General features: G+C 36.9%; 1 pseudogene; it reads left to right on the top strand.

Annotated features, from left to right (window-relative positions):
- The first annotated feature begins 12,378 nt into the window (after positions 1 to 12,378).
- Positions 12,379 to 12,965, top strand: LOC116532464 (annotated as a pseudogene).
- Positions 12,966 to 13,248: the final 283 nt, after the last annotated feature.

The raw sequence follows: 13,248 nt of genomic DNA, 5'->3' as shown, positions 1-13,248 counted from the left end.
ACACATAATTTTTATAGCAAATCTATGTGGTAAGTATTGGTATCATTCTTATTTTATAATTGAGGGAACTAAGACCCACAGAGGTCAGTAAAGATAATAAAGAACCAGTCATAATAAAGGCAGAAACTGAGACTTAAACCTAGTAACACAGTTTTTCTTGATTTAAAAAATATTCCAGCTTTCTTAGGAATTAAGTTTCAAATGATATCTCCTCTCTTATTCCTACAATGCCCATGGATTTCTACATTAAATTCAAAACCATAGGTAATGCATCAAGAACATCAAGACAAATATTGAATGTCTTCATTCAATATTTCTTGTTAATTCTAGGAAATTTTATACAATCTAGTAAGTTCTGATTTCTGTCTATCCTAGTTTATGTCTATGCAGTCTCTTCCATCTCTAGGGATTCATCAGTATAAGCACTGGGCTTATTTGCAGCTCACAATCTGAAGCTAAGAAATCCTGAGACCCAGGAATTATCGAGGCTCAGCCTGCCAGCATGACCGTATTCAATTCACTGAGGTCTGTATTTTGAAAGCTGTGGATTCAAGTTATTTTTCCTTAGTTAATTCAACATTTTCAGTGTTGTTGTGCTATATCTTATTAGTTTTGTTAGGAAAGGGAAGTGTCAGAGAGTTCTCTTGAGAGAAAACAAAGGGATTTATAACCCTAGGTTCTGCAAGGAAAGGATAATATTGAACAAAAAGCAAACAATCAATAATGGAAATTCCAATATCAATGCATCTTCAGAAAGTAAGATTTTTTAAGTAATTATGTATTTATAGAAAATGTTTAAATTATGTCCTTTGATTGAATATCAGATTCTTATCTGGGTAGGTCTAACCTAATCACATGGGTTCTTAAAAGTGGAGAATGTTTGCTGACTGTGATAAGAGAGAGTGTGACTATGGAAGAATGGTCAGAAAGATGAGTATCATTGGCTTTGAAGATGGAAGAAGAGAGCCATAAACTAAGAAATTAGGTGGTCTCTAGAAGCTGGAAAAAGCAAGGAGACAGACGTTCTGCTAGAACCAGATAGGAATACAGACTACCTGACATCTTGATTTTAACCCAGCAAAAATCATATCATATTTCTGACCTATAAACTGTAGAATAACATGTTTGTGTTATTTTGAGTCACTGAACTTGTGGTATTTTTTATGACAGTTATAGAAATACAATAAGCTTAACTACTCAGACATTGACTAGCCAAAATCTAAGCCAGATTTCCCAATCCAGGCTCTCCCTAGATGTCTTGTCTTTACTTATTTATGGCACCTAAACTAAGGTTGAGGTTTGTTATAGTTCCTAAACAAAACTTGTCTGGGTAGTGATGCTACAGCCTTGGTTCCATGAATGGTAAGGTTATGATACTAGTCTTCAGTTTAAGTGCTGACATCTCCAAATCATAGACTTTCCACATCTGTTGTTCAAGAACGGCCCAGTCTGTAAGACAACCCTGCTCGATTTGTGGAACAAATATCTATTTTATACACACCATGTGCCATTGTTATGCTGATTCCTGGAATCCAGGAGGAAACAACATGGACAAAATCCTGATCGATGTGAAGTTTATACCTTAGAACAAGGGTGAGCCATCGATGGCCCGCGAATCAAATGCAGTCCACCACCTGTTTTTATAGTTATCTATAATTCAGGCATGTGTTATAAAAAACATTCATTTGTTTATTTTTCATGCTGCTTTTATGGTAAAGGAGTAGAGACTGCATGGCACATAAAGCCTGCAATATGTATTATCCAGCCATATCTAGAAAAAGTTGGTTAATCCTTGCTCTAGAGGGAAAACAAACAATGAAACAAATATATACAGATAGAAAGAGTATTATGAGGAAGTACAAGGTGCTCTGAAAGTATCTTAGGGTATGAATATGACATTTAACCAAATCTGATATAACTGACACTTGGGTCACAGGTCATTGCACTATAATGTAACAAGGGCCTGGTATTCCTTGCTTTCAAGGGTCTCTATCCTCATTCTGTCAGATCCTAGTTTCCCATCATTTAATGAAACCAGACAAACAAATATACAAACAGACAGACAGACAAGCATTAGCATGACTTCAAGTCTCAGCTCTAACTTTCTAGCTGTGTCGTGTTAAATAATGACATTAGATGGCTTCTGAGCTTCTTATTTCTAAAATGGTCATTTAATTTTTATAAGGATTGACTAGAAAGCTGTACTTCAGTAGCTTGATTGTATCAATGGCCCCACTAAAGACATCGCTATATCCATAGCCCCTGGTGTCTGGACCCACTCTGTAGCCTTTTGTTCCCTCCTGTATTAATCAGAGTTCTCTAGAAGGACAGAACTAATAGGATAGATGTATATATAAAGGTGATTTTATTAAGGAGTATTAACTCACATGATCACTAGGTCTCACAATAGGCCATCTTCTGCAGGCTGAGGAGCAAGGACGCCAGTCCGAGTCCCAAAGCTGAAGAACTCGGAGTCTGATGTTCGAGGGCAGGAAGCATCCAGCATGGGAGAAAGGTGGAGGCTGGAAGGCTAAGCCAGTCTAATCTCTCCACCTTCTTCTGCCTGCTTTTTATTCTGGTTGCACTGGCAGCTCATTAGATGGTGCCCACCCAGGCTGAGGGTGGGTCTGCCTCTCCCAGTCCACTGACTCAAATGTTAATATCCTTTGTCAACACCCTCATAGACATACCCAACAACAATACTTTGCATCCTTCAATCCAATTAATTTGACACTCAGTTTTAAACATCATGCCTCCCATGCTGACTTCTACCTTGGCCCTTTAACTTTCTTTGGTCACTGGAGAAATAGAAAATGTCACACAAGGAGAGACTCCCAAATGTCCTCATGTGTTAATGCCTCCTTTTTACTTCTCATCCTTCCCCATGAGAACATGCCTAAAACAGACTTCTGAAGAAGGAGGCAAGTGGAACAGCATTGAATCAGCCTGGTCATCCCAGCCAAGCCTCTAGACATGTAAGTGCCCTCCTCAGATCTGCAGAGCTGCCTGGCCCAAACACTGTTGACCACTGTTGAGTGAGTCCACCAAGATTAGCTCAGAACAGTAGAACTGACCAGATGACTCTAGCCTCATGAATACATCTGAGTGTTTATTTTATTTTCCTCTGAGCTTTCATGGTTGATATTTTCATAACATTTTTTTTTGCAGGAGCAGCAATTAACTGAAGCATATGCAGGAAATGGGATAACAATATGCCTAGCATGTACTCACTACTCAGTAAATGGTACCTCCTACCTTCTCAACACTGTCACCTGTATGATATAAATATGATCAGGTGTCAATTCAGAGTATGCTGTAATTATTACAGCAGCTGGGGTGATGTGTCACTTCTGCTGGGTTTCCAGGTAACAGTATGCTTACAGACACACACACACACACACACACACACACACACACACACACACAGAGTTAAATTAAAAATGTGGGTCTACCCAACTATATTCTTAAATAAGTACCTGCCTATTGCATTCTAAGGGAACCAAAGTTCCCTCCAAATCTCAACTTGCTTTCTCCTTAGGGGCCCACCATATCTCCCACATACTCCTTTTCCCACAAGAACTGAGCAAGCTACATCATGTGAGGTCAGCACAGCCGGGCTTGTGAAGTAGGTCTGGAGACTGTTTCCAAAGAGACGTGTTATTAAAGAAACAAAGCCTTTGTCTCTGCAGCAGGGCTAAGTGCTGTTTATTTCCAGATGCTTTCCTGGAACACAGGGAAGGGAGTGCAGCTGCACGTCATTCATGGAGTGGCTGAAACAGGATGGGGGACAACACTCAGAGGAAATGACCAAGCTCATTCAGGGGTGGGGACATGATGCAATTTGCTGTCCCTCAGTTTCCTTCTTGATGGGCCTGCACCTGCTCCAAACTTCAACACTCCTGTTTGTTTGAATGACACCATCCATTTCTCCTTCACCTAATCTTCTAAGCTTTAGCAATTTTTAATTTATCCATACAAATGTCTTACTGATTCCATTTTCCCACCCCTATATTATTCATTCTGATTGAAATACTAGAGGCAAGTGGCTCTGAATACAGGCTCTAGATAAAATCTGCTTCAGTCAGAATCTATCTCCATTTGTTTTCGGACAAGCCTTCAAAACTTGCTTTCATTAGTGGAGATGGTGATGTGATCCTGTAATCCCAACTTCTTGGGAGGTTGAGGCAGGAGGATCACTTGAGCTTAGGGATTCAAGGCTGCAGTGAGCCATGATTGAGCAACTGCTCTCCAGCCTAGGTGACAGACCAAGACTCTGTCTCAAACAGAAGAGAAATAAATTAAAAAACAACACCACCACCACCTTGCTTTCCTTATAATAGCAGATGTAAAAAAAATGCTATTTTATAGGTGTGTTTTACAAAATACATAATTCAGAGTTAAATGTTTATCTCAGCATTTGGCAAAGAGCAAGTCGTAAATACTTGTTCTTAACTATCATCATCATCATCTTTTTTTTATTATTGTTATTATTATTCTGGCTGAATCCTGGTGTGTGTTGAAAGATCTCACAGCTATTTCATTTGTCTATCTGCATCCACTGTCCCTGTACGCAATATATAAATCACCTCTCTGGCTTCTCAGACAGCCTCACTAGTTTCTCTGTCTTGCTCATAATCTTTCTTCACTGGCCCATCATCTTTTTCTAGGATAACTTCCACTCTTTGTAACATCATGTGTTTCCAAGAGCTTCCACAGCAAAGTGCCACAAACCTGAGTGACTTAAACAACAGACGTTTATTTTTTTCACAGTTGTGGAGGATGTAAGTTTGAAATTAAGGTATTGGCAGGGCCGTGACCCCTCTGAAACTTTTAGGAAAATATTTCCTTTCTTCTTCCTACCTCCCGGGAATTTGCCAGCAATTGTTGGCGACGTTTGGCTTGCAGATGCATCATTCCAATCTTCCTCATCTCTGGACATTCTCCTGTATGTCTCCGTCTTCACAAGGCCATCTTTGTATAAGAACACCAGGTGTGTTGAATTAGGCGCCCACCCTTCTCCAGTACGATCTCATCCTCACTAATCACATCTGCAACATTCCTATTTCCAAATAAGGTCTCATTTTGAAGTATTGGTGGTTTGAACTTCTAGATATATTTAGGGAGGGAGGGGCCAATTCTAAAACATGGCTCTTCAGAATCCACCCTCGTTTACCTCTCAGGCCCTGTTCCTTGCGACTCCCCCCACAGTCTTCTCTCTGGCTCTAAGAATCTTTCTAGTGAGTTGATGGTCCTATGCTCTCTGCTTCCTCAGAGCCTTTTCATAGGCTGTGTTCTTTGGCTACGGCATAGCCAATGCCCTCCCTTGGTTGATTTTCCACCTAAGGTTTACTTGTTCTTAAAATCTCAACTTGGTCCTATCAAGAAGCCTGAACTAAACCCTCTGGGCAGTGTTAGGTGTCCTGCTGTCATTCCTCTATACCTCTTGAGGGGCTACTCCCTCAGGGCACTTATGACATTGCTTTCTGACAATTGCTTTTCTGTCTCACAAACCAGGCTGTCCATGTCTGCCTTTTGTATGCCTAACTCCTAATGCATTGTGTCTCACATAGTAGATTTCCAATTACTACTTGTTAAATGAAAACTAGCCATCCATTATGATGACTATTAACTTAAAACACTAAATAACATATGTCGGTGAGGATATGGAGAAAGTATAACCCTTGTTGAAATCTCACATTGCTGGTGAGACTGGAAAATGGTGTAGCCACTGTGGGAAACAGTGCGGTATTTCCTCAAAAAATTATACAGGTAGAATGACCACTTAAATTATCATGAAAGGAGTACTTTTGCTTGCGGGTATATACCCAAAAGAATTGCAAGTATGCACTTGAAAAAAAATATTTCCACACTTAAGCTCATAGCAACATCATTTACAACAGCCAAAAGATGAAAGCAACCCAGTGTTCTTAGATGAATGAAGATGAATGAATAAACAAAATGTGATATATACATACAATGAAGTATTATTCATCCTTAAAAAGGAAATAAATTCTGACAGATGCTACATATGATGAACCTTGAAAATTTTATGCTACGTGAAATGATCCAGGCACAAAAGGACAAATACCATATGGTCCATTTGTATATAGTACTTAGAATGGTCAAATTCATAGACAGAGAAAGTAGAATAGGGGTTCATAGGGGTAGAGGGGAGGAGGAAATGAGAGGTTATTGTTTAATGGGTATAAAGTGTCAGTTTGAGAAAATAAAAAAAGATGTTCTGTAGATGAATGGTGGTAATGTTTGCACAATGACAAAAATGTATTATACTTAATGCCACTGACCTATAAATGTAAAATAGTTACAATGCCAAGTTTTTTGTTACATATATCATCACAGCAAAAAAGAAAAACTACCCCTCACCACCTCTTCCAGAAAATAAGTGAATGAGTCCTATCTGTGTATCCAGAGATGTTTAAATCAATCATTTTAAAATAATTAACTGACAATCCATCTATATGCTGGTCACTGTCCTCAGCATTATGCAAATATTAATTCATGTAATCTTCATAACACCTTATGCTATAGGTAATATTAATATACCAATTTTATAGATGTATATACTGAAACATAGAGGCAAAACAATTTTCTTAAAGTTAACAGTTTGTATGAGGCAGAACGGGGTTAGAACAGAGGTAGTCTGGCTCTCAAGTCTGGGCTCTTAAACTCTCACAGCTCAGATCATGTTAACCACTGGCATAATCAAGATATTCCAGGATCCAGCTTATGGGCACAGCAATGTCCATGCTAGTTAGTTTTCCATGAGGGCACTCAAATCAACCCCATACAGGCTTAGTTCCTATAATATTCTACCATGTTCCTTACTCCAGGAAAAAGACTTCCCATCTATATTTTTGACATTTTCTGAAGTTTCCTGCCTCAGTGATTTTCTCCACATTATTTTTCCTGATAATCTATTTCTGTGTAAAAGCTCTTCTGTGAATTTTAATACTGTAAAACAGCCAATTGGCTTTTCTCACAATTTTGTGTCAGAAATTTTGAAGAGTTTGGTTGGCCAGCTTTTTCCTGATCCATGCGATACCCACTGGGGCCAGCTTAGGCTGGAGATGCACTTCCAGGATGAGGGCTTCTTAACTCATAGGTTGGCATCTCAGTGCTTCTGGTGCTCCCCCTCCCTTTCTACCCCTTCTTTTCCCTCCCCTCCCCTTCCCGTCTGTTCCCCTCCCACCCCTCCTCTGTCCTTCCCTTTCTTTCCTTTATCTCCTCTTCCCTCTCTTTAAAATCTTTTTCTCTTCTTCTTCGTCTTCATCCTTCTCTCTCTCTCGCTCGCTCGCTCTCTCTGTCTCTCTCTGTCTCTCTCTCTCTCCCTTCACATGACATCTTGCCATTCTAATATAGAGTGACTTCATTTGCTTGGGCTTCCTAATAGCATGGTGGGTGGTTTCAGGGCAGTGACACTTTTTATATGGTGACTGGATTCCAAGACATGGAAAGAGGAAGTTGCCTAAAGAGTTAAAAGCTTGTTTAGAACTGGCACAACATCATTTCCAAAATATTCTATTAGTCAAAACAATCACAAGACCAACCCATATTCAAGGGGTTGAAGGGTTAGGCTCCACGTTTTGGTGGAATAGTGGCAGTTTCTATTGCAGAAGAGCATGTGGAATGCCAGGTGTCATTTTGGCCACCTTTGTACGATACAATATTTCACTATCTATAGTTACAACACTGTATCTTTATCTCTATCTCCATATTTATATCTATATCTACTTGGAATCAAATACAAAAATTGATAGCTAGATTGACTAATATAGATACAGGTAGATATATCCATCTATAGATGAGTTTCTATGTATATTTTTTAGATAACACTTCATACCAGTCAGTTGTATATTTAGCAGAATCCCAATTTTAATTAAAGATAAAGATAGCATGCATTGACTCAGTATTCCAAGTGCAGAAGAGGCAGGAACAGATCTTGCTTGTTTTAAACATAACTGAGTCCAGACAATCAGATGCCTTAAAACGCTTTCTTTTCTTACCTAAGTTTCTTTTTTACCCACATTTCCTTTTGTATGATGGCTTCAGAATTTCTCTAGAACTGTGAAGAAACATAAAGCAATTATAAATGCATAACAGAAGCCTGAAGAGAGATACGAAAGATGAAGATGAATGTTCAAGGTTTATCTACGTAGAGACAGATCACTTTTTGCAGAAGTGAAATGAGTGAGGTCTTTAAAAAAGATAATAGGTCAAGTGAGGAGAAAAGACATTTGGATCACAGGGAAGTCTTTATTTTCAAGATGAAAACTTTTATATTGTAATATATATGTGAGTGTGTATGTGTATCTATCTGGCCAGGGAAAGATTTAATATATCCTTGACTAGAGTAACTAGTGGTTACTCTAGTAACCTATAGTAAATGTACTCTCTGCCTCACCTATTTCAAACTGAAGTTGTAATGTTAAGCAACAAATGAGATAACACATTGCTTATTGGGAAAAGACTTTGCAGTTGAACTTAGCAGACATCTCCATTTTCAGCTGACGGAAAAGGGTACCTAAGGCAAGTTTTCTAAGTCTTTGGAGGTTGTCTCTTAAGCTGTAAGATGAGAAACCTGGGTTATATGAGTATTGGAGGCCCTTCTAATTCTAAAGATTGTGACTCTATAAAAATGCTTTTGCCAAGTATATAAAATTACACAAAACAAGATTTTATGACTTTTAAAGGTTGATTTATTCACAGTGCCTGTCTACATCGATCAATTTCACCATATAAATGTCAATCATTTCATTTTATTTGCACTGATAGACCTAACTAGGGTTGCCAGTACATTCTGACCGGATGCACAAGGCCACAGCCAAATGGAAATTCCTGTTAAACATCGTCAAAGGAAGAACTACAGACAAGCCTTTCTTCATGCAACTGCTGTGGTTGCAGCAAGCTTTGGGTAAGTGAAAGTTTTGTAAACTTAGTTGCTTCTTAATTATACTAGAAACACTTGTTATTTAAAAAAATTCTAGGATGACTCACACATATATGTGTTTCTATATATACATACGCATATGTAAATACACAGAGACGCACACATACATAAAGTGCCTTTGTAATATGAATCCTAATGGCTTAATTAATGTTTTGCAAATTCCAATTTTGGTATCGCCAGTGTTATTAATATTCAGCCTACCCATATTGCATAGTCAAATACTTCTATGTTATTTCCTCTATAGAACAAATTGATATGCAGACTGGTATCTCCCAAACAGATCAGCCAGACATATTTTTCAAGTGGAATTTTATCGCAGCTGTCCAAGTCAATGTTTCCACTGTTCAAATTCATCAGATAATTGCTACCATATCAGCTTGACTTTGACAGCCAGTCCATTTTCTACTGCTTTTCACTGTTTCTTTCCAGTCAATCATGTTATCAGTTTATGCCTGACTCACTTATTCTTCAATAATTTCTTTTCTTTTAGATAAATGTATGTGTGCATGTTTTGTTAACTGTAAATAAGTGAATTCTTGCTGTAAAAAAATTTTAACAGCACCACCATTTATAAAGTAAGATATAAATTATTTCATTCTCTTACTCTTCAAGCCTCTAAGATGACCACTGTTCATAGTTTAGCATACATTTCTTTCAAAGTTTAAAATTTTAGTTTAAAATTTGATAAGTTATATTCTTTTAATAGAGCACATCCACATTATTTGCTGATTTTGTATCATAGCCTACTGAATTATTTTCAAATTATTTTCAAAACATTTATGAAATTGATGCCTCGATTTTAGATATATTAGCTGCTTTTATTTTTTTTTCTTATAGTTTCTGTATTGTACTGAACATACTCAACTACTCATCTACTAATTGTTTACTTAATGTAAATTCTTAAATTAAAACTCTTGATTTAAATAATGTGGACTTTTTTTTCTAGGAAATTATAGTCAGAACAAAAGTGCATAAGGATTCTTGTTTAACCACAACCTTGCTAAAACTAGACTTAGGAATCTTTTGATGAATATGTTTTTCTTTCTTTCCTTCTTTAATTAGTATTGGTAGGCATCTTTTCATATTTTTCTGGTTATTTATAGTTTACTCTTGATAACCATATAATGCCTTTAGGTTTTCTCATTCTGCTGTATTTTAACTTTCAACATAAAGTTTTTCTAAACAGTTTAAAGGCATTGGAGTTAAGTTTTTGAAGCGGCCTCATAATGAAAAAAATTCATGCCCGATGTAAGCTTTACTCACTTATCCAAACTTACTGCTTTTCCTCACTATTCTAGCCTGAAGGTTCTTTCCCGTCTTTCTCACACACTGTGCTCATCACAACTCTTAGACATTTACTTATTTATACTTCAAAGGCTCATTTGCCCCATAAAGCATTTCTGTCTCCAGTTAAAGCTCTTCTCCCATCAATGCCTCTCATAGCTGACACCTTTAGAATCCAATTTTGTGACACCTTGCATTTCCTTCTCTTCTTGCCTTAGAAAGCAAATAATTCCTTCTGGTCCAGAATAAATTTAGTTGTTGAATATTATTTTAATCATACAGTGGAGTTCAGAAAATCTCAAGGAATCAATAAATACTGGTAGAATGGTTTGTCCATTTCCAATATTATGCCCTCACCATAAGCCCTCAAATGCTAACTCTTCTTGCCACTCCAGTTTTGAGCTATTGTGCTAGCTAGCAGATACTAGCATGTTTCTATCTCCTTCCCTTTCATCTGCTAATAGATTGCATATTCCCAGCTCCTCAGAATGACATGGGTCTGTACAAAACAAATAAACAAATGCATAAATGAAGAATGAATGAATAATCTATTTTCCTGACCTCCATAATTATTTTGAAAATAGGTACATGAACCAAACTTTATTATGCTTTCCTGGGACTTTTCTGCCTAGAAATATTATTGCTTCTTTCCTTGGATGTCATGGTAAAACAAAAATGTCAGTTGGGCTGGCAGTAGCATTCTTCAAAACACTATGAATGGAACCTGTTTAAAGATGTAAAAGAGCTAATATACAGATATAGAAAGAACAGGTGTGAGAAGAATTCTAATGAACAAATCGTTTGAGCCCTGAATCAGGGCATGGCTGCTCTCTGTGTTTCTTCTGTATCTCCCATCTATGAGAATCTCAAGAACTGGCTTTAATATCTTTGGGTTCCTCTGCATATTATGTAACTATTCCTAATAAAAACAATTAGTCCCTTATATTTCCCTGCCAATCTGGAATGTTCTCTTTGGATTTTCCTTCTTAATTTACCAATTTCTGTCTCCTAGATTAAGATTCTTACCCCTAGTATAATACCTTCCTTAAGCCTACCACTAAATGTTTGTCTAAATGCTTGGGGGATTTCCTGTGAAATATTTTTCATTTGGCTGGAAGAGAGGTTGGAATAGAAGAAAAAAATAGAAGAGAAAAAAAGTTTGGGGAATGTGCAAAGAAAAAAAGGAAGGGTCACAAAATTGCAGCACATTTGTTCCTGTACACATTTCGTAGCGATTAACACTATGTCATGACAAAAAAAAAATGCATATAAAACATTTAATCAAGAAGGACATAGTGTGGCATACATTCTGTAATTACATTATAAAATAATGGGTATAACTTAAGAGTAACAAAAAAGAAAAAAAGTTTTTGCTTTCAGTGTGGTAAAATTATAGGTGAGATTTTTTTCCCTGCAAATATTTACATTAATTTTACAGTTTAAGTAAAAAGTTTTTTCTTCTATTTTCCCAATTTCCTACCATGTGTTAATGGTGTGTGTGGTGGGGGCTAAGAAGTGGGGGAGGAGAGAAAAACGTATAGACGCAATAATCTCAGCTCCACCACCTCTGTGTGGGATCTTGTCAAGTTGTTATCATCTTTAGTTTCAGTTTCACCTTCTGTAAAATGATGACGAATAAAATTGGTATGGGGTTCCAATGCAAAAGCCTGCTTTTTAAAATGTCAATAAATTACGTATGTGAAGTGTTGGTTTATTAAACTTTTAAGGCTATTATTTTACTTCCCCAAAGAACATATCTGCTTCCATTTTCTTGATGCACATAAAACACTCTTCTACCACCAGCGCGATTTTAATAGGGACACAATTTTCTGCTTCAAAAATGTCAACAGGACAAACATATTGAATTCTGATTACTTAAATTGGTCTCCTGTGTTGAGGAGACAATATAGAATAGTTGAGATGTAGTGAACTGAAGCATTTATCTTTGGCTAAAGGATAAAGCAACTATTTATCTCCAGATAATAATTGCCAAGTCAGAATATTGGCTCAGGGGTGCCAAACATTCTAGTTTCTTAGGAAAACATGAAAAATCTAGACTTGAATAATGCATCAAGTCACATTCTAATAAAGTCTTAGAAATATACATTTCTTTGATAAATCCACTCATGAACCATGAATATGCAAGTGGAGAGTAGATTTCCACTTTGTGCCAAGATTATCTAAACCAGAAGTTGGATATGCTTGTGATGCTCCCAGTCACAACTCAGAAAAAAAGAAAACTGAAGGCCTTGTTAAATTTACACCTATAGATAAAAGGAAATGTCAGCGCCTGCTTTTATTTCTTTACTGCCATGGAATGAGCCTGGCTTTTGAAGACTCTGTTCCTGTAGCTGTGCCTGATTATTACAAAATCATTAAAAATCTGATGGATTTGTCAATCATCAAGATAAGACTACAAGAAGATTATTCCATGTGCTCAAAACTGAAGATTTTGTAGCTGATTTTAGATTGATGTTTCAAAACTGTGATGAATTCAATGAGCCTTATTCAGAAGTAGTCAATGTTGGCATAAAACTCGAAAATTATTTTGAAGAACTTCTAAAGAACCTCTATCCAAGAAAAACGTTTTCCTAAACCAGAATTCAGGAATGAATCAGAAGATAATAAATATAGTGATGATTCAGATGATGACTTTGTGCAGCCCCGGAAGATATGCTTCAAAAGCATTGAAGAATGCCAATTGCTTAAATAATATGCAGCACCACTGGCTTGTGCTGGGTTTTGGAATTTTTTTTTTTTTCAAAAATCATTTATCAGTAATTTAACATCACTACAAAGAAGAGTTTGTGACTACTCTGACCTCTATGTTTTGGACATTTACTAGACTTTGATTTCCTTAATAACCCATTTCTGTTAACCTCTAAGGAAGAAAAAGAAGAAAGAAGGAGATGAATGGAAGAAAGGACATGAAAGGAAGGAATAAAGGAGGATAGAAAAAAGATGGAAGAGAGAAGCATTTAAAACAGAGACATTCT

This window comes from Sapajus apella, unplaced genomic scaffold (genome assembly GCF_009761245.1).
Source record: "Sapajus apella isolate SASKATOON/1434 unplaced genomic scaffold, GSC_monkey_1.0 scaffold76, whole genome shotgun sequence".
Taxonomy (NCBI): domain Eukaryota; kingdom Metazoa; phylum Chordata; class Mammalia; order Primates; family Cebidae; genus Sapajus; species Sapajus apella.
The sequence above is the reverse complement of the archived record's forward strand: the minus strand, read 5'-3'. Positions and strand labels throughout refer to the sequence as shown.